Source organism: Mesocricetus auratus, unplaced genomic scaffold, assembly GCF_017639785.1.
Source record: "Mesocricetus auratus isolate SY011 unplaced genomic scaffold, BCM_Maur_2.0 Super-Scaffold_100019, whole genome shotgun sequence".
In the NCBI taxonomy this organism is placed as follows: domain Eukaryota; kingdom Metazoa; phylum Chordata; class Mammalia; order Rodentia; family Cricetidae; genus Mesocricetus; species Mesocricetus auratus.
In genome coordinates, this window is record NW_024429200.1 from 9633584 (window position 1) to 9659538 (window position 25955).

Genomic DNA, 25955 nt, shown 5'->3' on the forward strand with positions numbered 1-25955 from the left:
GGCCAAGATGAGCTTCCTTAGAAGGCCAGAGCATGAAACTCCAAGCAGGGAGGGAAAAGGACAACGTGGGGTGAAGTGAAGGAAATTGTTGTTGATTTTCTTGCCTCGTTTCCTACTTGGGAAAAAAAAGAGGAGATTCTGGTGAGGAAGAGGGTATGTGCTTTTTTGGCAATCGGCAGGGCCTAGGTGGGGAGGAATCTGCGAACTTAGAGTCACCTGAATCCAACTGAATACATCTGTGCTGTGAGGTCAGGAGTTGGCTGAAGACAGGGTGGCTCACCTTCGTGAAAATTATACCCAATGGTTGAGTTTCAAATATACGAGCAAGTTTTGACCATTTGGGGAAACAGACCCACCCCATCCCCCAAAATGTCCCACCCGAAAGGATTTAATTACCTAGTACCTTTTTATTATTGCTTGTTGGTTTTGCTGAATGGAGACTAGGTCTCACTCTGTAGTTTTGTCTGTTCCAGAACTCCCTATGTGGTCCAGCTGGTCTTAAACATACAGCAGTCTTCCCGCCCTCAGTTTCCAGGGTGCTGGGATTCTAAGTGTGAGGGAATCTGATGGAAACTTGCACACAGGCAACAGAGCAATGGCCACAGCATCTGAGAGGCCTTTCCCAAGCTCCGAGCAGCCCCTCCCCACTTTCCCTGGGTTTTGCATTTTTTTTCAGGCCCCTTAGACTTAGGCAGTTCCAGCCAGCAGCTCTCTGCCTACCTCCAGGCGCTAATGAGATGCCCAGAGGCCTCTGTGGTCCTTGAAACTTTTGTTACTGCTGTTTTGAAAATATCTTTCTCTAGTCCTCTGCCAGCAGCTTTGTCCCCAGTGAGTGAGTGGTTTTCAGCTCTCAAGATGGTATGATGCCCCACCTTAGACTCCAGGGGGGAAATCTACAGACGTTTGTCCACAGAGTCCCCAGGCAGATGCTCTGGAGCCTCTCCAACTGTCCCTGTCACATATGTACCACACCCCTTTCAGGCCACAAGTCCTGGGAACCAGGTGTTAAATCCCACATCCGACAGAAGCAGTCTTTACCATCTGGGTTGCAAAGGTGTAAATGGGTTGACAGAGGATGGAGAAGGGGGAAAAGGAGAGAAACTAGCCCCTCCCACTCTCATAACACCACACACACACACACACACACACACACACACACACACACACACACACACACACGTCAGAAAGCCAACATCGACCATAGCCAGCACACTAACACCAGGCCTCCTCTCACTGGGGGCTGTCTAGAAAGAGTCCTATTTGGACTCTGGTCCCCACTGTGTCCCAGACCAGCTGACACAATGTGAGGATCTTCATTCTCTGGACATAAACATCCTTTTGTTTGTTACTGTCAATCATCCGCAGTTTTCCTGATGAGCAAGCAGTATCCCTGTTGAGACCACCTATAACTTAGCACCCGGCTCACAGCAGGACCATTTATTCACAGGAGACTAGGTAGAGCTCAGAGAGCTCCTGGCTTCACCTGTGTAGAAGAAATGATGAGCCATCTCGATACTGAGTTTTCTGCAGCATTTGCCCCCATCCTCATTTTGTTAACGAAGTCCTCAAATTCATATTTCTGTTTCTCAAGCGAGCTGCATGCTATGAGCCACAAGTGTACTGTTTGCCAAAAGCAGATACTCCTTAGCCAGAATCTCCTTTGAGATCACTTCAGCCTGACCGCCTCCCCTCCTAAACACACAGCCCACACCCTTGGCCCTCATCTTGACTACTCAACATCAGTACCTACTGCTATTTCAAAAGGAATGCATTCAGTCTCTCTGTTCTTGGTGGCTACCATTAGACTTTACATCCTCAGAAGTTAAACAAGATTTCCATCCTTGGGTTCCCCACCCAGCTCCCACCTTCCACAGTGCTTTCTAGGAATCCAGCATTTGGGTTTCCTCTTCATTTTGGTACACTTGCATTGTGAAAGTTACTGTTTATTTAGACTTACCAAAGGTTTACCCTTTTCACTGCTGTGATTTAGTAGCATTGCGGCTGGCATTCAATTGCAAAAGTGGTCTCGCCAGTCTCAGGGGCTAACAGTGGGGGGGGGTTGTTCACTAGACTGTAGCCCAACAATGTAGTAGAATGTGTTCAGGCACATCAAGGTTTAAACGCTGTAAGGCTTATAAACGAAGTGGGAGCGTGCTGTTCATATCATTTTTGGAGTTGTAAAGACAGGTTAGAAAAATAGTGTGCCTGATTCTTTTGCACAGAAATGTGACTATGTCCACATTTGATTGTGTCCATAACATTCAGAAGCCAAGTCCCCTGTCTCGTGTCTTGCGTCTCAGGGTCTCAGAACCCTTCAAACACTTCAAGTAAGCAAAACCCTGTTAAACTCAAGTGTCAAATCAGTAAAAGGCTGTGATGCACCCGTGAGTTCCTTTTTTCCCTAAAGCCCTGTGGGCTTGCTCTAGCTGAAGGAGCAGCTATAAAACACACACAAACACACACACACACAAACACACACACACAGATGCACAGAGTGTGTGTTTCTGCTGTGTAGTTCACAGCTAGCCAATCAGACATGCTCTTGAGCATTGGCCTTCTGACAATGGGTTAACGACTGTCCATTAGGTCCTTGTCACAATGCTTGCTTGCTGCTTAGTTCTTGTTGCCATGGTAGCTGCCAAGGGAAGATGGCCCAAAGGTAATCCAATCCATACCCGAAGTTCCTTTTCAGTTACCACCTAGAACTGTTAAAGCTGTGTTTGCTTCATGCCTGTTCCACACTACCCAGTGCCCAAGTGTGGTGACTATTAAGGTTGGTGACATTCACCATGTGCTGGACAAAGCCCCCAGCACTCTGAACTCTTCCTTGCTAGCTTATATAGGTTCTTTATCCATAAGTTTATTCTGGAACTTCAATATCTTCCCTCTACTCCAAAACTAATTGGAGGAGCTCTCTGACACTCTCCCTAGCATTGAATTCAGCAAGCAGAAAATGGAATATTTGTTCCTTCCTACCTCAAAGGCTCTTCACTTCTTTGGAGTTTTCAGAGATTAACTTTTTCAATTTCAGCAAAGGTAGTCTTGCATGGGCCATAGGAGACATTTTCAGACTCTTCTTCAGAAGCATGGCTTCCTCACACCCAATTTAGGAAATAACTCAGACATATGTGAAGAAAGACATCACACACACACACACACACACACACACACACACGCACATGCACATTAAAATAATAACCATTGCAAATTGATTGAACTAGGTAAAGATTTATACAGAATCCAAGAGAAGAGGGTGTGGGGCTAAGACCCATAACTCAAGAGAGAAGCCAGGTCGTATTGAGGTCCCACCCTGAGACCTCATCCCCAGCCCAGCCTTCAGCAACACCTGCCTATTCAGCCAAGGCTAATGAGCTAGGTGGAATGTGCCAGTTCTGACTCTCCCTGGGGCTATGTCCTGCCTTCCCTAGCTCCATCCCTCCTGTTCTTTGCTCCCTAAAGCATCCTCCAAGCAGAGATCAATTAAAAGCCGGGGTAAGAACCACATAAGGGCCCGTGGGAAGCTGTCTGTGGAAAACCCTGGAGTCCCTTTGTCTAAGGAATCATCCCTTCTTCTCTCTCCTCCCCTCCAGCTTCCTCTAGAAGTCAGGAGGGGGCAAGCAGACACTGAGCAGGTGGCTCTGACTGGTGCCTGGGCTGATGGCAGGTTGAGTGGGAAGACTCTCATCAGCATATGGGCCAAAGGAACACACGGCCCCCAGTTCCTGGGGACAGGAGGGGAACAGGCTGGAGCAGATGATCTGCTAAGCAACAGGGTTGGTAATTTCAGTCAGAGAACTTTCCAGCGATAAGAAATAAGGGAAGGCAGCCAGTGGGGGAGCATGGGAGGGGAAGCTGAGGGACTTGGTGGCCTGACTCTGGGCTCAGAGCAAGGGTAGCTGTGTTCATTTCTATTTAAAAGTGAACTGTCACCATGCTTTGGAAGCTCTTGGTCGCCCTGGCTGGTAGAGGTGAAAACAATAGAGGATGATAGTTTTCTCCCCCTCCATCCTGGTAGATGCCCACACAACTCAACACACACACATTGAAATGATTTCTGAACACAGGAGACTCAGTGGCTGAACTTAAACATGCAATCTCAAGAGCGGTCAGGAGCCCTAGGTGTTTTAAAAACAGCCCAGAGTGTGCATAGAGGGTGCCTCCAGGTTATGGCGATACTCTTTTTGGATGACTATTCTCTTCCTTCATACTTTTCTGTACTTTGCATGATTGTGTAATGTGTGCATGTGGTCTCATCACTTTAAAAGACTTTTAAAGTAGACGCAGTGCAGATTTATAAAAGAGGTAATTGTAGGGTCTGGTGGTTCTGGAACCTACCATGTAGCTGGTAAAATACCAAGGGAAGATCTCTATGTCCATTGTTTAATTTGACCTTCACAAGCATACTGAAAAAAATGTGCTGTATTCTGTCCTCTGCACAGATGTGGAAAGTGAGTTTCAGGGTAAGGCCATTAGCATCCCCAGATGGTGGCATGTTTTGGGGAGTTTCTGTGAACCTTAGGAAGCAGGGCCTACATGGAGGAAATAGTCACCAGGAAACCTGTATCTTGTCCCATGTGGCTTCCGTTTCTTTCTGGACTCTTCCTGCCCTCCAAAAGCAGAGTAGCCTCTGCCACATGCTCCTGCCATCAAGATATCCTACCTACTTCACCCATGGGACAAGAATTGGCAAAGCTAACATTTGTGGACTAAATAGTCCTTGAGCCTAAATGAGTCTTCCCCATGTCCCTGTGAAGTTGATTGTGTCGTACTTTGTCATAGGGATGTAAAACCAGACCAGCACAACTCCCCAAGGACTCCTCACCATCCAGCACACCACTTTGCTCATGTTGGAAGCACTGATCTGCAAAAACAAAACCATAGCCCTCTCTCACCCAGAGCAAAGGTAGGCTCTACCTATAAAGCTCCCAGGAGCTGCTTGGCTTTAACTAGACCTCTACCTTACCATGCTCAAATAGACAAAGTAAGACAGGCCTATCTTTTTTCATGAGAACAATAACTAGAAAGTGACTTCAGGTTGTTTCAAATGCTTGTGCTTCTTCCAGACTACAGATGTGCCCAGGACTGACAAATGCCAACAGGCCCTGGGAGTATCGCAGCCCAACTAGAAGAAGCAAAGGAAGAGGCAAGGTTAGTTCACATGTGTTCAGATTATTTCAACCAACATTTATTGATTTATTGAGTGTCTACCAGATGCTGGGTCAATTGGTGGTGGTGGTGATGGTATGTGTATGTGTGCAGGACAGAGTATGCATTAAACACGTTTGCTCTCTAGTGGGGGCAAGCAGCCAGCTGTTCATATGTAAGGAAAAGACAGGGCAAAAAGAAAAAGAGAAGAATGTAACCTCTCAGCTTTTATCAGAGAAGTTTCTCCCTGCAGTAGATGGAAATGAACACACAGACCCTCTAACTGGTCTACATCCAGTGTTCAACCCTCAGTTGGACATTTAGAAAACATTCTTCCTGCTAGGCTCAGGGATCTTCATGGAAGAGGTGATGGAAAGAGTGTAGGAACCAGAGGTATGGCTGAAGAGGTGGCCCAGTGTTTAACAGCACTGATTATTCTTTCAGAGGATCTGGGTGCAAAGTCCAGCACACACATGATGGCTAATGAGTATTGAATTCCAGAGTATCCAACACCTCCTTCTGGCCTCTGGAGGCACTATATCCTTGTGGTACACATACATACTTGCAGACAAAACACCATTACACATTAAATAAAAATACACCTGTCTTTAAAACAAACAAACAACAATCAAAAGAAGGCCAACAAGTCTTTTTATAAAAGAGCCAGAGGTGTTCTGTAACATCAACAAAATGGTGCTTTTCCAGATGCAACGGGAAAGGCACCCAGATGAGCTCACAGCATTTGTGAGCTTCCCAGTATAGAGGATGAAAGGTGGAGACAAAAAACCCTGCTCTAGCTGAGCAGGTAATTCCACTTGGAAGTTGTTCGACCCGAGAGAATCAACTTTCTTTAATGAGGTGTGTTCCTCTGGTAGGATGGCCACACAAAAGGCTGGCCTGACTCACAAGAATGCCAGGCAACACTAACTGGACTTGATGGGAAAGAAGGGAAAAAGAATCCCCAAAGATGGGTATGAAAGGCTGAGAGGGTAAAAAGGGGGTAACGGGAGAAGTTTGGAGAGGGAGATAAATAGATTCAAAAGGCACTATATGATATAACAACAGCACAGAGAGAAAGAACACTAAAGAAGCTTATGTCTCAGGGACTGAGAGAAGAGCTTTCAATAGACTCAAAGTTTAAGAGACTGCCAAAGATAGACCCTTGTTCAGCATGGTTACCTCAACTCCTAGGTTTTCATGATTTTCCCACGCAAATACTGTTGTAATTTTTAAAAAGTGGCACTCAAGAGAAAGATGCCATGTGACAGGGTTCAAGCAGAGGTTTTTTTGTTTGTTTTTGTTTTTGTTTTTTTAATTAGGGAAAGGGATCATAAAAAGGGGAAGTGTGGAGATCGGCCTCCAGAGACAGGAGCAGCAGAAGAGAGGAGAAAGGAAAGAGGGGCAAAAGAGGAAAGGGGGAGAGAAAGAGAGAGGAAACAGACAAAGAGAGGGAGAGAGAGAAAGAAAGAGAGAAAATGGGAGGTTGGCAGGGTCCTTTTAAAAGGGAACATAGTGAATGTGCACAGTTGGTGCGCTTAGTGGCTACAGCTGAGGGCATATCGCGTCAGAACCCCAAGGGCAGGCCAGTACAGATGCCTAAATGCTAACAAATACCCCGCAACTAGAAAATTCATGTGCTCTCTTAGCTCAGGTCCCATGGTAGAGAGTTGAGTGGGCTGAGAGGAGCCTGTAACCAGGCTTCATTGATTCAGGCTTTCGTCAATTCAACCATGGCTTAAAACAGCCTGGCTACGTTAGTTTCTTTTCTGTTACTATCACAAAATGCCCAGACAAAAACATCTCAAGGGAGAAAGACTTTGGGCTGTGGTTCCATAGATTCAGAGTCCATTGTGGTAGGGAGAACATGGCAGAGGGTACAGAAAACTGGCTGATTGCATGGTCTTTACACACAGAAATCAGAAGCAAGTGTTGTCAAGCTATAAAACCTCAAAAGGCCTGCCCCAATGATATACTTCCCCCTGGAAGCCTCCAGGCCAAATGTGTTCTGTAATCTTCCCAAACACCACCAACTAAGGATCAAGTGTCCAAATATGTGTGCCTATGTGGGACATTTCATACTCAAACAACAATACTGGCTGTCCCAAACATGGTATGATCCTGCTGGTTAAACAGTGAAAGACATCCATGACAAGAAACTTTGCACGGGATCTGGATTGTGAATGGAGCCCAGTCAGGCAGCTGAAAGACAAAATGAGAAAATAAAGTCAGTGGGAGGAAGGAATCCCTTTTGTCTGTCCTCTGTTCTGCTGAGGTTTCTTTATGTTCTTTGTTAGAAGGGTATGGGGGAGGGGCAAGAAAGGCTTTCTGTACATTGTTGTGAGTAACGTGATCCTAATGAAGGATAATGACGAAGGGGAGAAGTCTACATGTGTTGGCTCTCTTGCCATTACAACAAAGAGCTCCTGATGGATATGAAATATTTAGGACCTAGATTTGCAGAATCTCTGAAAAGAAAACCAAAAGCCAACTTTTCTCCTTTTGATCACCAGGTCTCTAGAAAACCTGGTCCTGTGGCCCGTGGGGATTTTCTGAGCCTCAAAACAAACAAACAAACAAAAAAACCCTTTTTGCCACTACAAGTATTCAGTTTTCATCCTGATTTTCTCAGCTGGAAAATACCATGGCCTTCTGCCACTCGTGACCTGACCCTCAGAAACCTTTACAGGCTGAAACCAAGACACACTTAGAGCAAGAAGCCTTTGGAAGCCATGCTCCCGGCTCAGTCGCTGCTATCATCCCTGCTGCGTGTGCTACACAGGTGGTTCCTGTCCTCAGCTCCCTCAGACACCACAGGGAGAAAGCCTGAGCCAGTCATCAGCAGAGCAACGGCCTTGTCTGTTCTTCTCCCTCCCAGAACCTACAGCAACTCTTCCTTTGTTCTCCCTCCAACAACCGTGTCGTCTGTCTCTTAAAAAAAAGATCCATTACTAGACACTCTGGATGGCACCACATCTTAGTTTCTGGGTGTCAAAACATTTTTAATGTGAGTAAGCCCTTGTCTGTCTTTATGGAGGGAGTCAGGCCCAGATCTTGGATAATCTCGTCACTCTTCCTCCTCATATTTTTTCCTTCCTCATCTTCTCCACAGCGTTCGGTGTCTGTTCCTGTCCCTGTCCTTTCACAGCAGCAGGCCACAGATTAATGTCATGGAAGTGAAGTGTGAGAGGCAGTAGCCCTGCCTAAATCCCAGTCTGCTTTAAACACGAGCTGAGACTTAGTCTCTCTCCGGGGCCTGAGCCTAACACTGCTCTCTGCTTAGTTACAACTTAGAGTCCAGTAATCAAAACTCCAGCTACTGAATGAAGAACAGAGACGAAGAATCAGGAGATGAAGTAACTACCCATGGGACAGGTATTTGGGTATATTTCCCTGGGTTGAATATACACCCAAGCCCCTGGTCTTCTTAGCTTGTGTCCATCCTGGCCACTACGTCAGAACAAACGTGGTCTCAATAACCAGCTGTCACCCTCAACACATCCTCTTCTAGCATCTACCTCCCTTGACTGCTTAGATTTTTAAAGTCATTGTTATTGGGCATTGAAAGACTCAGCTTATCCCTTCTTACATGAACTATAGGGAAAGAGACGACAACGTTTTCCAAGATGACATATTGGATGGCCCATATGAGACCACACTAGACTGCGATCTACTTCAGCTGCTATCACAAAATGCTGAAGACCGGGTAAGCTATTAAGAATAGATACTGATTTCCTCATAAGTCTAGATTCTAAGAAATCTACGATGAAGGCTCTACCACCCAGTGAGGACCTTCTTTCCACCTCATTCCATCATGGAAGACAGAAAGGCAGTAATCTCATCAATGAGGAAACAAGCCCATATGGTCCAATCACTTCCCATATTTCTACCCCTTACCCCATTATAGTGGCAGCTAAATTTTAACTTGAGTTTTGAAAAGGGTAAAATTTCACACTATAGCAACTATAGAGGAAGACTGAAGGTATGAGCCTGAACTGGAATAAATGGAACTTGGTCACAGAGAGCAGTGGGAAGGAGGGGTTGCAAAGGTGTAAGGGACTAGTAATCTGGTATCTTGTTTTTAAACAGTCAATTTAATTTTGTTTTTAATAACGAGGAGGTGGTTATCAATAATCAAGAATGGTATAATATTCTATCTTAGTTCAAGGAACAAGGCAGACTGCCACAATTTCATGGATGGCAGCAGAAGGTACAAGACTCTTGGATACTAACACAGAAATCCCTTGCTCGCCACAGTAAGCAGCAGTAACAATGTCAGCATTTGCACTCAGTCACCAAGAGTCATATTTCCATAATACAACATACATGGGATTTTGTGATATCTAGAAAACTTGACATCTTACAATGGGCTGTTCTAGGTCTACTTAAAAGGAACCACCACATAGAATGTTTTTATAACTTATTATAATCTACACTTTTAATAATATCATTTTAAAGTACAATACAGCTTCCAACGTGTTGACTATTTTATTAAAATAAGGCTCTAGATTATCCCTCAACAAAAAAATATTTTCAGGATGTGTTGTGGGATGTTTACTGCATTGTTAAACCCAAGACTGTGCTAACAAAATCAACCTTGGATCAGAGGGAGGAGCCAGTGACTAGCTGACAGAAATTAGCCATAGAGAGTATAAAGGAGCTAGGAAGACAGATAGAGAGATGCACAGGAAGGAGTGGGGAGGGAGTTGGAGATTCATGGTCTCTTTTGCTTTGGGACAAGTGGAAAGATACTCTCTTGCTGGGTCTCTGGCCAAAAAGCAAGATTATCTGGTTGCTTTTTGGCCTCTCTGAGCTAGCAGGTTTTCACCCCAACATCTGTCTCGTAAGTCTCTATTGGTACACAGAACAATAGAGACTTAGTTAAAAACTACATTTGGCAGTAGCAGCAGAGCAGTTGCTAGAATAACCTGAAGTCCCACCAGCCATGGCTCGAGGAGCAGGATGCTGACTGCTGGGGGTGGGCAGGTAGGGGAGATGCTAATTAAAATATCAGTAGGTTCATGTGCAGCAACAGTGCTGGAAATAAAACAGCAAGGATATTGATGTATATATAGTCTCCAGAGTCAGGAGCACCCCCTTCAGGAATTGCATAGGACAATTCATTTCACTTGTAGTAATAAGGGTGCATTAGTTCATCTTTTCACTTCAATATAATTCATCTTTTAATATATCTATTACATATATTTTATTATGTTATATTATTGTGATGCTTTAAGTAAATATAAATGATATGCAGATATATTGCCCTGTTTTACTTAGCTATATTTTGCAAAGGGTTTTTTGTGTGCATGTGTGTTGAAGTAACACTTTAGTGATTATGTGGATATATATATGTGTGTGTGTGTGTATCCACACAACTAATAATAGTTATTTACTTATGTAGAATTACTCAGAATGGAATTGCTGGATTAAATGGCATGTACTCCTTTTTAAGTTCTTGAGTCATTGTTTTCAATATTACCCAAAAAATCTATACCAGTCTCTGCCTCAATGCATCAGACTTGGAGCGTACATGCTCATATCCATAGCCTGATAACTCTGCCTACAGTTAAGAGAGGATTTTTGCACCTTTAAAAGTTTTATTGATGAATAACATTATTTTGTTTTAATGAGAATATCTTCCATTACTTAAGGAACACAATGTTTTCACATATATCTGATATTAAATTTCTTCCAAAACTGCCTGTTTATTTCCTTGCCTTTTCAATTAGAATGATTCATCTTTTATTTAAAAATTAATTTTAAGAGCTCTTTGTATGGTTAGTTTATTTATTCTCTGGTACATATATTACAAAAATGCTTTTTAATTCATCCTTTACTTCTTTACTTGTTGATGATATTTTCATATGTATAATACATAAATATCATTGAATTTATCAGACATTTTCTTCATGGTTTCTGCTTTCTGAAACATATTAAAAAGTCAAAATTTCATTTTCTAAGATCATAAATTCATATCAAATTTTCTCTTAAGACATCTGCTTTATATTGAACTCTGATTCTATGGAATTATGATAAAATATGCAAGATAGACATGTTATCACACTACAATCATATGATTTTTTTTAATCCACTAGTCTGTTGTAAGCACTGCTAAAACTTCAATCCTATGATTTTTTTGTGATTAATAGCATGCTTCAATACAGGACATTAAACATCAAGAATAACATTAACACAGCAATCAAAGTAAAGCTAAAAATAATTACTTTCCATAGTAAATATTTTATATACTAGGAATGTGCAACTTTGAGAAGAAAGGATTCAATCCTAGCAAAGAAGGAATGCAGACAGTAAGCTGGGATATCACATTGCTGTCTTGAAAGCTAAGGGTCTGCACAGTGGGTTGGAGCAGATCTAGGTGGCTCTAGAACTAAGGATAATGGATGGGAATTACTAAAGGAGAAATATGACTCATCAAAGACCTTTACCAAAAAGTTGTTTAGCAAAAGAACAGGCCATTTGAAGGGAGCACAAGGAAGGTGTGTGTGTGTGTGTGTGTGTGTGTGTGTCTTAGTTAATTTTCTTACTGCTGCAAATGTCTGACCGACAAGGAGCAATTTGAAAAAGAAAGGGTTTGTCTTGTTTGAAAAGGGATGGTGGCCATCATGAAGAGAAAAGCGCTGGCAGGAATGTGAGGTAACTGGTCTCATTGTATCTACAGTGAGGAAGCAGACAGGATGGGAAATGGGATCCAGCTCTCAACCAGAACTGCTTCCTCCAGCAATGAAGGTTCCACAACAAAACAGAGCTACAAGCATAGATCTAAGTGTTTGTATATATGAGTCTATAGGAGCTATTTCTCATCCAAACCACAAAAGAATAGGTTTTTCCTTTGTAAATAACCAGTTTTCTTAAGGGTTTAACATAGAAGACAAGCAGAACAAAAGAGGGACGATGTTATTTAAAGGACATCTGTCTCTAAAAGCATGGCCTTTGTCACATTATAATCTTAAAAATCAGTATCATAACTGCACTAACATCCACATGTAGCTACAGACGGACAGCCCTGGGAGATTCCAAATGCAACAGGGCCGAGTCATTGGTTCCTAGAACTATGGAAGCTGCAGTCTGTTTTTCCTTTGACTATGCAGCAGAGTTAGAATGAAATGCAAGATACAAAGCCAATGAAAATCGAACAGGTTCCCACTCAGTCTTTGCTTTTGTTTAAACTTTCAAGTATGAAACAAAGCACCCCGGGGCACCCCGGGTCTCACTTTTGTTGGGTTTCTGCAGACAGGGTGGCATTGAGCTGAGGTGTGTCTTGCACCCTGCTCCCCTCCATCAGATATGGAGAAGAGAACTTCCTTTAATGCCCCAGTAAAATATTCTGAGATCCCTAGAGTTGTGCTATTCAAATGCAGTGGTTTTATCTATTATTTATCCCGTGGCTTTTGGAGAAGAACCCTCTCTGTCTTGCTATGAAGAGAGGCACAGCTTTGAAGCAGTCCCCTTCAGGCAGTTTTCTTCTGGAATAAGCAGTCACCAAGAGCAGGGAGCGGAGGTGGTGTCCTCGGGGTCTGGGCACCCTGCTATTTAGTTCACTTTGTGCTACTATAATGGAGTACCTGAGATTAGGTAATGTATAAAGAACAAGGATTTGTTTCTTATATTCTGGAGGCTGTTAAGTCCAAGTCATATCTTTAAATGAGTATCTGTCGCACCCCATGGTGGAAGGCAGAGGGGTAGGGAGCAAGTACGCATGCCCACAAGCACCCGAAAGAAGCAGGGGGTGGTGGCGACTAAATTCACCTTTTCCCGGGAGCCCACTTCCATGATAGACAATCACCTCCTGAGACAAAGATGTAATCCATTCCTGTGGGCATAGGCCTCATGACATAGTCACCTCTGAAAAGTCCTACCCTCAACCTGGGTGCACTGGGGACAACTTTGTTAAACTTTGGGGACAGATCTAAACCACAGCATCTGAAGATCTCATCAGCAAGGACATTAGTTCAGCAAGTGTGTGGTCACTTGGGCACTCTAGCCATGGTCCTCTGAAGATTTACAGTTCTCATTTTGTTAAAAGCTTAGACAGACGATGGCAGCAGCAGAGCCCATCTTAATCATCCTAGACCCTCAGCTTTCTTTTATTATAGGGAAAAATATATAGTGTGGGCTCAAAACATGAGACAGAGAATTAACAGCACAAGATGCTACAGGCCTTACAAACACAAGGCCGAGTGGAAAAGTAAAAAGCGAGACACAGTCGAGTTCTGACTCCATTTATATGAGAGTCTATGGTGTTTGTAGATAAGGCTTCTCTTGTGGGAGGGGTTGGATGTGACGTCCAGCAGGATCTCCTGGGGCCTCTAGGATGCTAGAAATATTCTGTCTTAAACTGAGTGCTGTCTTCTCAGAGTATATTGAGTTATTACACATTTATGATTTATGCATATATGTATGAACACTTAAATTTGAAACAGAAGGAAGGTGATGACTTGGCACTTAGCATGGTAAGTGCTCCCATGTGTTTAAGCCATTTAGTTCTCACACCTACGTGAAGTCAGTAAGCCTTCATTTCCGTTCCAGCAGAGGATGTGGACATCTAAGAGATGATACCGTGGACTAGGGTCACATAGCTGCAGTCTATCAAGACTGTGTCTTCCTGACTCTAAGCTGAGGCTCAAGTCTTCACTAAATATTTACAACAAGCAGAACAAAATTATGATGTGGCACTCGAAGGAAAAGGAGACCAATGTTTCTCAACCTGTGGGTCACGACCCTTTTAGGGAGAAGGGTCAAAGGACCCTTGAATAGGAGTGGCCTAAGACCATCAGAAAACACAGATAGTTACATTGCAAGTCATCGCAGTAGCAAAATAACAGTTATAAAGTAGCAATGAAATACTTTTATGGTTGGGGGTCACCACAAAAGGAGGAACTATATTAAAGGGTCACAGCATTAGGAAGGTTCAGAGCCACAGCTCAAAAGCCTCTCTTGCCTAGAGCTCCAACCCATAACTTGTGATATTTGGGGAAATATCACAAGCCAGGGGACAACCCAGGTACCCCAGAATCTCTTGGAGCTACCCGATGAATGCAAGGATACTATACATTATTTATCTGTAACCTTGGAGAGGACCTTTCTGTCTTGTTCAGTAGAGAGGCAGAGGGTCCTAAGCTCCTTAGTGGATGCTTCTAGGCTTTGGGTAACACTGGAAAGTCGTTCTTAAATCCTCTGTCAGTATCCTTCTGGGACTTCTCAAGCTAGCGTCATATTTGAGTCAAGATTCCTCCCAAGGCCTGAGTAGAAGGGAATAGAGACAAAGTCCAAGTTACTCATATCAAAGTAGGTACACAGTCAATAAGTTAGGCAGAAACACAGGCTTTAGACAAGACTTAATTATATCCTTGCTATAAAACTGAAGAATGAATCTTTCCTTATTGAGGTTGTTCCTTTATGATAAACATCTTGGGGGTGGTCCTTTGGCACAACTACTGCTGTTGGTGTGTTCTGGAAGATGTAGGGGGACATTTTGTTGTGTTCTGGAAGCTTCAAGACCATTTAGATGCCCAGTGAAGCTGTATCCCCCTTAACCTTACAGAGATGCCAGGTTCTTATAGAAGTGCAAAAAAGTCCTGTGCATCTTTTGAATCCTAAGGTAACACTGTCTGTGTCCCTTGTGGAACTAATTCAGTGACAGACATAGTCCTGGGAACATAGGAAAACTGTCCATTGAAACGCTACTAAACTGGAGCACATGAATTGTTCTGGTCATAGGGCCACAGATGATGCAGTGAGAGCAAGTTATGGGCCAGATCAAAGGGAGGGGCTTTGAGTTCTCTGTTCCCCTTATTTCTTTCTGTAGGGTGATGAATGGCCCACGTTCCAAAGCATAGCAAGATGAGAGTGGTCCTCATTCTCAAATCACCCTGCAGAGGGCAGGACCTTAGACATGGGCAGCCAATACCAATGGAGAAATAAAACTAAGTGTTTAACCACAGAGATTCCTTCCCACATAGCACTATCATAATACAGCAATCCTTTGGCTCTATTTATAGTGTCTCCTCACTAGGGCCCACCCCAAAATTTAGAAACTAGACACCCTAAAAGCCTTTATCCCCCAACTTTTTCCATTTCTCTTTGTAACATGATTCTTTCCCATTATCCATAAATACATCTGCATTTGGTCCCAGGGGAACCATGTCTTATATTTGTCGGGGTCTACAGAAGTGGCTCCATTCCGTCTTGACATAAGGTCAGAGAGTTCGAGCCTTCAAAGTAAAACCACAGAATGTTTAGCCTAAGGTATAGATATTTTGTGTTTTGCCTTGACAGCAGAATATCTGGCCTAAAGAGCAGCTAGTAGATATCTTACCTAGACAATAGGATATTTGGTTTAGGGTATGGCTACTTGATATTTTGGGTGTTGAGGGGGTATTAACATCTGTTTGTTCCTTGTCTTTTGCCCCTGCCCCCTTTTGATTAGGGTATATAAGAGCTTTGAGTAATAAACTTGGGGCTGATCCTAGTATTCACTAGGTGCCGTCCCAACTCTATCTCTTGTCTCTTGCTTGTTTCTTTCCTCAATCCACATGCCTCCTTCCAAGCACGGACGGGACTGGCTGGCGGGACCAGACAGATGCCCCTGAACGTGAACTACTACAGATGCCCCTCAACATAGTTACTGCACATATTTACCTGTTAAGCAGACCTGTCAGATTTTACATTTAGGTGGGAACTGGTTGATGTGCATTGTAACAGAGGTAGTAGCATGTGTGCATATGCGATGGTTTGTTTCCTGAGCCTTAAGGCATTGTATTTATTATATTGATTGCAAGCTTGACAAGATCCAATATTACCTAGGAGACAGATGTCTGGGCATGTCTATGAGCAAGTCTCTAGATTGGGTTAACTGGGCAGGTGGTGCTGGGTTGTATAAAAAGCCAGTTAATAAATATCACTCCTCCAAGGTCTCTGCTTTGGTTCCTGCCTCTAGGTTCCTTGACTTCCTACCCTGAGTTTCTTTCATTAACGACTATGAGATATAAGACGAAATAAATCTTTTAATTCCCAAATTGCTTTGATCATGATGTTTATCACAGCAATAGAAAGCAAACATAACACATGGTCTGGGACTCTGGGCTGAATAAAAGGGGAAAGTGAGCTGAGTTACCAGAATTCATCTTTCTCTGCTTCCTGTCTGCAGATGTAATGTGGCCAGCCACCTAGAATCTGTTGTTCTTTCCTCAATGTAATGAACTGTATCCCTTAACACCATAAAACAAAGCAAACTGTTTCTTCCCTAAGTTGTTTTTTTGCCAGATACTTTGTCATATCAATGAGAGAAGTGATTAATGTTGTATGAGAGACAGGGATATTTGCTTGTCATTTGGGCAAGATGATGTTAATAGATCACTACTCACTCATAAAGTATTATTCTCAGGCATGTTGCTGCCAGAAAGTCCTGGGACTGGTCAGCCTTGAATGGAATCTGGAGACTTTGGTGTATAGGAATGCATTGAATGGATGTATAGGTTTCTCTGGGAGAAAAATCCTAATTTAGATAGGGAATGTGGGTTTCTCTCAACACATAGTCATGAAACAAAAGGCTTTGGGATATCCCATATATTCAACATCCATTTGTGGAGATGCCCTTACCAACTAGCAGAATGTCATTAAGTCTGGGTAGAGTGTATCCTGGCTCTCCTCAAAGTTCAACAGATGGTGTCGCAGCTAGGATTTCTATTGTTGTATCAAAACACCATGACCAATGCAACTTGGGGGAGAAAATGGTTTTTTGCCTTACTCATCCACATCACTATTTATTATTGAAGGAAATAAGGATAGGCGCTCAAAAAAAAATAGGAACCTGGAGGCAGAGGCCATGGAGGGGTGCTGCTTACTGGCTTACTCCCCATGGCTTGCTCAGACTGCTTTCTTACAGAACCCAGGACCACCCATCCAAGGGTTGGCCCCATCCACAATGGCCAAGCCCTATCACATCAATCACTAGCTTAGAAAATGACCTACAAGCTTGCCTACAGCCTGATGTTACGGAGGCATTTCTCAGTTGAAACTCCCTCCTCTCCGGTGACTTTAGCTTATGTCAAGCTGACATAAAACTAGCCAGCACAGGTGACATCTTCTTGAAGAAACCATAGCCATCCCAGAATGCTAGGACCAGTAAAAGATGTAGCTGACACAGAAGGAGTGAATGGAGGATAAAGGCATCCAGGAACTTGAGCCAAAGGACGGGGATAGCTAATTCAGTATTTCCAGAAGACAGTGGCAGATACACCATTGTTGGGTAGTATATCTGAGCAATGGTTCTTCAGGTCCAAGAGTTCATAAGCATAAATTAAAAAGGGACCCTTAATCATAATAATGCCTCACATTAAAAAATAGTTCTCAAACACAATCCCAAAATGTGTAACCCAATCCTGGCACTGTAGGGTAAGACCCTATTGCTGAAGATACCACATACTTGAGTAATAGAACATGGAGAAATAAAACTCACACTTACCTCAAAGCTTCTCCCTTCCTGGCTAGCTTTCATAGTGCTGGAACTATGCTGTGCATGCAACCAGAGGAGAAAAGTAATCACCAGTCTTACCCAGCTTTGAACTGGACAAGCTCCAAGAATGAGTGGCCTATGATACACCCACCTATGCAATAGTGACATGAAAGCTATGGGGTCACTTAATACTCCCTGATTTGATTTAAGGCCTGCTCCACAAGGTACTTGGAACCATTATTGGGGGATGAAGAACATGCTGTTAGCTAGGTCACAGGTCCTAGCAGAGAAAGTGCTACTATTGTTCTGCTAAATGGACATATTCCTAAATGGGAAAACTCTTCCTAATGACTTACTGTATACCCATAGATATACTCACCCCTCATCAGAGAAGCTTCTTATTGTAGTAGATGGCGATTATCAGAGACTCAGGACTTGTCAATGTGCAGAGAATAAGGGACTATGGAATTCTCAGCTCTAAATGGGACATCTATATCACAGTCCTTTCCCCAAGGCTCAGGCATCATTGTGGAAGAAGACGTAAGACTGTAAGAGCCAGAGGCTGTGAGTAACTACAAGGAAACAGTGTTTTTTAGATGCAACAGGGGAGAATGCACATATAAACTCGTAGCAGCTAAGACAGCATGTACAAGACTCTATAAAATCAATCCAGGCAAAATCCAAGCCATATAAGGAGGAAGTGGGCAAAGTCCCACCCCTAGCAGAAAAGTTATTGTCATTTGGTAGCTGCTTGGAGAGTGAGAGAAAAACCCATATTCCAGGGATTGGTGCCACACTCAAGATTATTTGGGCAACACAAACTGGATTTTATGGGTTTTCAAGAGTATTTTTAAAAGTTGGATGGGCAGGAAGGTGCGAGCAGATATGGGAGAAATTTGAGGAGGAAGGATGACTATGACAAAAACGCATGGCTTGGAATGATAAAAATATTATTTGGAAAAGGCTGATGGGATTGAATGGAAGACCTGGCACAGTTTATAACCAGAAGTGACTTAATGAAAAACCATCAAGTCCAAGACAGATCTGCCACATTTCCACCCTTGGGGACAGGCTTAAAAAGGAGGCCAGGTTGGAGGTAACTGAACCATAGCAGCTCTTGAGATTCCTGGTGTTTGTAGCATAGAAGCAGCTGGAATGGAAAGGGACATGTCTACAAGGACTTCAAAGAAGTCTTGATTCTTCCGGAAGCTATTGCTGTAAAAGTACATATGTATACTTATATATTCCTAAACAGCAAACCCTCTGAAATTTCATCAGCATCATCCAAGCCAAACTTTGTTTGAAACGCCTTTTACGTTGTTATAATAATGACAGTGATGGATTTTATAATTTGATTTTTTTAGCAGAGTAATTCTGGTTTTTCAATGTAATTCTGGTTTTTCAATGTAAATTTGGCTTTTGCCCCACCCCCACCCAGTTTTGTCCTTCTGAGGCAAGCCAGATTCTCCTTCGTTCTATCTGAACCCACTCTATGCTTGTTCCTCACTGCCAATGCCACCAAAGGACTGCTTTAACCGACGGCGTCACTGGAGCGCCCCGACTGCTGGACTCTCAGATCTTTGTGGAGGAAATGGGAATCGTGTTGCAGGCCTGAAGTAGCGCATAGAAAGGGGGGTGAGTGCACAAAAGCATCTGGCCTCATTTTAAAATTCATGGAGGGCCAGAGATGTAGCTCAGTGGGAGAGAGCTTGCTTAGCATGCTTGAGGTCCTGGACTTGGTCCCCAGTATTGCAGAGAGAGAAAAATAGCTAGTCAGATTAAGTATAATATATATATATATTATATATATGTATATACATATATATATATGGGAGTGTATACAGCTTTGTCCAGCCAGCCAGCTGATTTCTAGACTCTCCCAGGCTGCTCACGTGCCTATGTTCTCTTTGTTTCTAGGCTTTCAGACTTGAAGTACTGCCTGGCACATGGCCTCTAGGTTGTAGTGCAATTGTGCTTTGCTCTGAGGTGGTGGTATTGGTATTCCACCTGACAGCTGATATGTCTGTTCTGAACCCCCTTCCGGTTCCTCCCGTTTAGTCTCACCGTTAGGTAAATGCCTGAACTGTGGGCAGTTACTGCATTACTGAGCAGTGAAACAGAGCACTGCAGCCGGACTCATCAGTGGCAGGCCCATTACAGTCAGTAAGACGGTGGGGTCTGCCTTGGTTTTACATACTGAAAACAGGAAATTGAACACCCGGAAGCTGGGGCCAGTGGTGTCTGGGGTCAGAGCAGTGGGACGACACTATTGGTGGCTTGAGATGAAGGCCACATCTTTGTGTTTCTTAGCTCTTGTCCCCAGCGACCAGGATAGAGCAGCAGTCAAGACAAACTCCCCCAGGCAATGGAGGTCAGGTTGCCAGTCACAGAGGCCTTGGCAATGTAGTGACCATGAGCTGAGCTCTGCAGTAAGACTTGACTTTGTCTCCTAAATGCAGCCTCGCCTTCTTCCATTCTAATCATCAAATTTGTGGGGCTTAGAAACAAAAGGAAAAATTGGGATGATTCACTTTAACATGTACTTTCTGTGTACAACTCCCAATAAAACAGCTTTTCCATTGGGGAAAAATATTATTTTAAAAATAGTTCTCTACCTTCTTCTCAAAGGTTTCGTTCATGTCTTATAAGTCTTACATAGTGCTATATGGTAGACATAGCAAAAGTAAAGGCAAAATACAAATTAGCGTTCCTTTTGTTACAAATGTCACCAGATACAGTGTATAAAATGGATGAGCTCAGAGAACGCATGTTATTTTGTGTGTGCGTGTGCACACATCGGATGTGCTTGCACACAGAGTTTAGAAGAAGCATGTGTGACTTCCTGCTTTATCACTTCCCACCATCCCTCCCTTGAGATAGGGCATCTCAGGGAACTGGAAGCTCAGCACTAAACTGGTTGGCCAGCAAGCTCTCAGGATCTACTTATCTTTGGCCTCCCTTGCTGGGGTTATAGACACATGCAGCCATGCCTGGCTTGAATGTAAATCTTTTTTTGTGAGACGTGAGATCTCTACTAGAAAATGCAGAGAAGAGGCTGAAAAGAATAATTTGCTCTTGTTGCAGGTACCAATTGTGGTACCCAGCTACCCATCTTTCAGCTGCTATGGGTTGTATATGTTCCCAAAGGCACGTGTTGGTAACTTGACTCCAGTGCAATGCTGAGAGGTAGGGCCTGAGAAGACACAGGGGCTCGAGCATGCTGGTACTCTCCTGGTGGATGGACCAATGCCATTATCGTGTGAGTTGGTTTCATATAGATGGCTAGGTTTGGCCACTCTGTTCCTCTAACCCTTGCTTTGCCTTTCCTTCTTGGGATGACATAGCAAGAAAGATCTCACTGTCTGCCACCCCTCAGTTTTAGACTTTCCAGCCTCCCAAAGTATGAGAAATGAACTTCTGTTCATTATAGCTTACTGGGTTGAGCACTCAGTAAGAGCTCTCAATAGCAACTGACACTGATCCAGGTATGTGAGCCCTCGAACTCCATCTTCCTTCCATGAAGAGCATTTTGTTCACTGACATAACAGATAAATAACGGAATCAGAACTAGGAGCAGGGTCTTCTGAGAGACTTGACTATGAGTTTATACCTCTATGTAATAAGCCAGACAGCACACAGCAACTAGCCTTACAGCCAACCTACATTAATACCACATAGTGGATAGCAAGTCCCTGTAGCCAGAGAACACAGACTTCCCAAGATGTCTACCAGCATCCAGACCTGAACAAGCTGTCAGGTGCCAACCAAAGACGTTTAAAGACCAGTTGTTGCAAATGCTTGCCAAGACCCAATGCTTAATTAAGACAAAGCCAATTTCCCCTCCTACTGTCCAAGTTTAGAATAGTTAGAATTTAAAAGGAGGGTTGCTATGGTTCTCTCTCTCTCTCTCTCTCTCTCTCTCTCTCTCTCTCTCTCTCTCTCTCTCTCTCTCTCTCTCTCTCTCTAAAAAAATTAAAAACAGACCTCCAAAAGGATTGGGCAGAGATTATCGGGCTCTTGAGAGGAGTTAATTACCACTGAGACCAAAATTGAGGCGCATTTCCTAGCAGGTAATACACACAAAAAAGGAAAATACTTCTCATTATCTAATGATAACAACTTGTAAAATAATTTATTAAATATCTCTTCAAGGCCTGCCATGTGAATGTCTTTGTATGTGGTGGAGCCAACTTCAAGGAGAGTTGTATCCGTGCATATTCTTCTGCCGGGAATAATTAGGGTCATAGATGTATTCCGTCCTTTTCCAGTCCTGCCGTTCTTTCTTTCTTTCTTTCTTTCTTTCTTTCTTTCTTTCTTTCTTTCTTTCTCTTCTCTCTCTCTCTCTCTCTCTCTCTCTCTCTCTTTCCTTCCTGTCTTCTTCCTCCTCTTCCCATTGTCTTTTTCCTCCTTCTATTGCCTAAGAAGTGCTGAAAAGCACATGAGTTGTATGCTCCTAGCACCTAGAAGTAAACTGTACTTGATTTTGTTAAACAAAGTAAATAGAACAATTAATGCAAGGTAAAAACCTCTTTTCTGCCTTCTCAGGCATGATCACTATCATCAATTTAGGGTACATTTTTCCAATGATGTTTTTATATTACATATACAGCTATAAATAGAGTGCTATTAAGTTATGTTTTACATAAATAGTGTAATACTGAATCAGGCATTCTGCAAGTTACATTTTCATTCAGTATCATGTATCTTTTCCCTCTTCACATTAGTACATGCAAATTTAATTAATTCATTTGTCTAGTAGTGACCCATCACATGGCTCACCATAGTTTCTTTATCTCTTCCTCTATTGAGCATGTTATTTGTTCCTACTTTCCCAGTACAATTTACTATGGTTGTATACATACATAACTGTTTGTACACATGTTGGAGAGTATTCCTTGGTATATACATATGTGGGCATGGAATCCTACATCATTTCAACTTTTTCTAGATTGCAGAATTCACAGTAGATTGAATAAAAGGCAGTATATTTAAATGATCTTAGACTAATGTTTTCCTGTTTTGTTTCTTTGAAGAAAATGAACTGTCATGGTAGGCTTATAGACTATTAACCTTATCAGAAATAGGGACATCCAAAGATAGCCAGTGTTCTCAATGGCTTGAAATGAGCTGTGGGGCTGGAAAGAGGAGCTAACACTTAGAACTGGTGGGCATATTGCAGAGGCTTGGCAATCTAGCCTATACTCACTTGAAGCCATAGGCACCCGCAAGTCAGGCCCCCACCTCTGCTTACAAAATCTCCTCTGGGGTGCTACCATGTACTTGTAGGGTCCATCTAGTACATAAGAGTAAATAAGTTCCCCTCCAAACTCTTTCTTTAGAACTAGTTTTACCCCACCTTGTGAAATCTCTACTGGCAAGCCTCCCACCTTTTCTAAAGAGTTCTCAAATTGAGGGCCTGATGGATGACTTGACAGTGGAGAGCACTTGCTGCCCTTGCAGAGGACCAGCGTTTGGTTGCCAGGACTTACTTGGTAGCTCAGAACCACCTGTGACCCCGGCTCCCAGGGATCTGATGTCCTCTTCCGGCCCCACAGGGGCCTGTACTTATGTGCATATACCTCCCAGATACATACAATGTCAAATTGTTCACAATGTCCTTCCTTCCCTAAGCAGCCCACTGAGAACCTCTATCTTCCACCTCGGTGAGTAAACAAGAAGACCCTTCTCCACACACCTGCTTTCTGCTCTGTGCAAACATCATGCCTAATGTGCTCACAACAATCAAAAGCTTGTTCAGATCCAGTGGTTCCGGGTAACAGTTGAGAGGCATGCAACCTGGCTGCCTGGAGAAGTGGGTCCCGATATTTTCTCTTAAGTGTGGACTGCCTAATAAGGACTTCTTTGGGTTCTCAAAAGACATACACTGAATTCCAGAAGCAAGCAACTATTATATCTTAGGAGTTAAATATCCCAGTAATTGCCTTCTATAAAATCCACCATGACAACTTCCTAATGTTTAGCTGTCTAGTATTTTGATAAATTTGTATTGTCAATGAAGAAAAAAATAGAATTGTTCAACTCCTCAATAATTTACTTTGATGAATAGCAAGACACAGACAATGTTATTGTTCCATTTACTATCTACGTGATGAGTCCCTGACCTCCCTGAGAGCCTCATCTGATACCATGGTAGAACGAGGGGACCGTGCATGAGTCTAGGCTATGAGCAGGGCATGACTGATGAGGACAGACACATTGTGCACTTGGTGGATACCCGGTAAATGGAGCTAGCATGGTTATTCCTCCAAGTTCAGGAACATGAAGTTAGCTCCAACATATTACAAAGAATTTCCAAATCAAAGCCTTGATATAGACCCATCTGAATAAACAAAATTGGAGATTCAGTTAGCCAGTCTTGTCTAGTCAATAACATCTGTCTCCTTGTTAAAATCACCTAAGGAAGAGTTCAGGGAATGAATCAGTTCATTCATTCATTCATTCATCCAATTCCCCATCTATCCATCCATTCAACTCCCTTTCTTCTTCTAACAGGAAGGGAATGGAAGCCAGATTATACAACAGTGAGAAACATCCCAGATGCCATAACTATGTTCCTGTCCAAAGGGCATGAATTCAAACATCAACAATGAAGAAATCCAAAATGTAAGACTTGTTAACAAAGAAAAAATTGTTAGTTTGCCTCATTAGCAATATAAAATTTGCAAATGCCATCAGTTTCTTACCCAAGAACAAACTAATGATGTTTGAAATAAGGGTTCTTGGTGTTTGAGGACACAGCTGCTACCTCTAGGTGCAAATACAGTCATGTGAGTGGGCAGAAAGGCCCCCACGGGAAGGAGGGGAGGGCCTATGGTGCCTCCAGATTGCTTGGTACCCTATCCTTGAAAACAACATGGAGGTGTGCTAAAGCTGTAGCCCTAAGATACTCTTCCTGGCTCTGCAACATTTCCAACTTAGAAAGGACATGAATGACAGCAGCAGTCAAAGTAGTGATTCGGAAACTCTGCAGCCTAAAGGTAAGGTCTAACCCTTCCACCTTCTCCCTGTGACCTTGAGCAAAATGTTGCTCCCCAACCTGTTTTCGTAATAAAAAAACAGCGAGATGATACATCTAAGGCAGACCCATAGAAAGTGTTTTGTATTCATTATTATCAAGTCATGCTATAACCACATGATAGAGTCCATTGTGGACATAAAAAAATGATGTTGTGGAAAACCAACGACACTCAGACATGTTTATGGAGACTTTTAGGCTAGACCGGCGCTAAACAGAAGACAAGAAATAAAAACAGACAAGAAGAGGGTGCACAGGCACTTCCTTTCCACAGGGCAAGGGCAAGAGAAAGAAAAGTAAAAGGAAAGAAAGGAGTTTGGACTTGTGAATGAAATCAGGGCCCCTCCTCTTCCCAGTCAGACTCCAAGCAAACCGCATTTTCCAAGAGTGCAGAGGGCGGGGCCACACACACCTAGAGGAGATCTGCAAAGGTTTCCAGCAGAAGCCTTGCCTAGGTGGGGGAACTGCTCATTTCTTTGGACGCCGCCTGTGCTTAGCGTTTACAGCGCATGGCTGCAAGCATGGAGTGCTTTCCAATTACGCTTAGAGGGTATTTGTGGAGCCAACTACCCGCAATTACTCCCCTGCTTTCTCCTGGGTATTTGTGCACTTCGGGATGATTTTTCTGAGACGATTTTTTTTCCTAGATGGTTAACCCTTGACTTCGTGGTGTTCCTAAACAACTGTGATTTAGGGATGGTGTTAGCAGGATGAGAGAAAGCTTTCCTTCGTAGCTTAAAAAAGCCAAAGTGACGGTGAGAACGGCTGCTTGCTACACCACAGCACTGTTGGTAATAGGTAAATGCAACTGTCTGAGAAAGATTTGAAAGCTCCTGGGTAAAGAGGTCCAGCTCTGTCTTGCTGAGTGCTGAGCTCTGCAGATGGTCAGTCCACCTTGGGAATAAGTGTGGTTTGCAAATTGACTTGGCTGACCTGGCTGACCGGGCTCAGGAAAGCCTGAATGGAGAGACTATATGAAAACCATCACCTTGACTATTTTGACTTTGAATGTCTTAGAATATGCCCCTTCTTGGTCCGTCTCCACTCAAGACCTATGGCTCACACCTGCCTGTGCTTTGGTACGTCTTGGTATTTAGGAAGCGGTCCAGGAGTCACTGAGAAGTAAAAGGATGAAGGTGGAAAAAAGAAATTATGTTCAGAGCAGAGTGGAATGGAGTTGGAGACAGCTCTTCCCTCCCTGGAAGACCTGTCAGATTCTCTTTTGTGGCCTTGCCACCCTGTCAGCGCTGACCAGACGGCCGGGCAGACACTGTCGTATCCCACCCTTGACTTATAAAG

At 43.2% G+C, this 25955-nt stretch overlaps 1 long non-coding RNA gene across 6 annotated transcripts; it reads left to right on the forward strand.

The window, feature by feature from the left end:
• Positions 1-2658: 2658 nt before the first annotated feature.
• On the forward strand, positions 2659-25955 carry LOC110339352. Of its 6 annotated transcripts, none has more exons than XR_005869736.1 (8): positions 2659-2773; positions 4780-4903; positions 5064-5148; positions 7656-8149; positions 8255-8517; positions 8743-8848; positions 24134-24244; positions 25304-25955. It is a non-coding gene; the product is annotated as an uncharacterized LOC110339352 (long non-coding RNA). The 6 variants fall into 6 exon arrangements; XR_005869738.1 differs by having other exon boundaries at positions 25674-25955; XR_005869735.1 differs by having other exon boundaries at positions 25754-25955.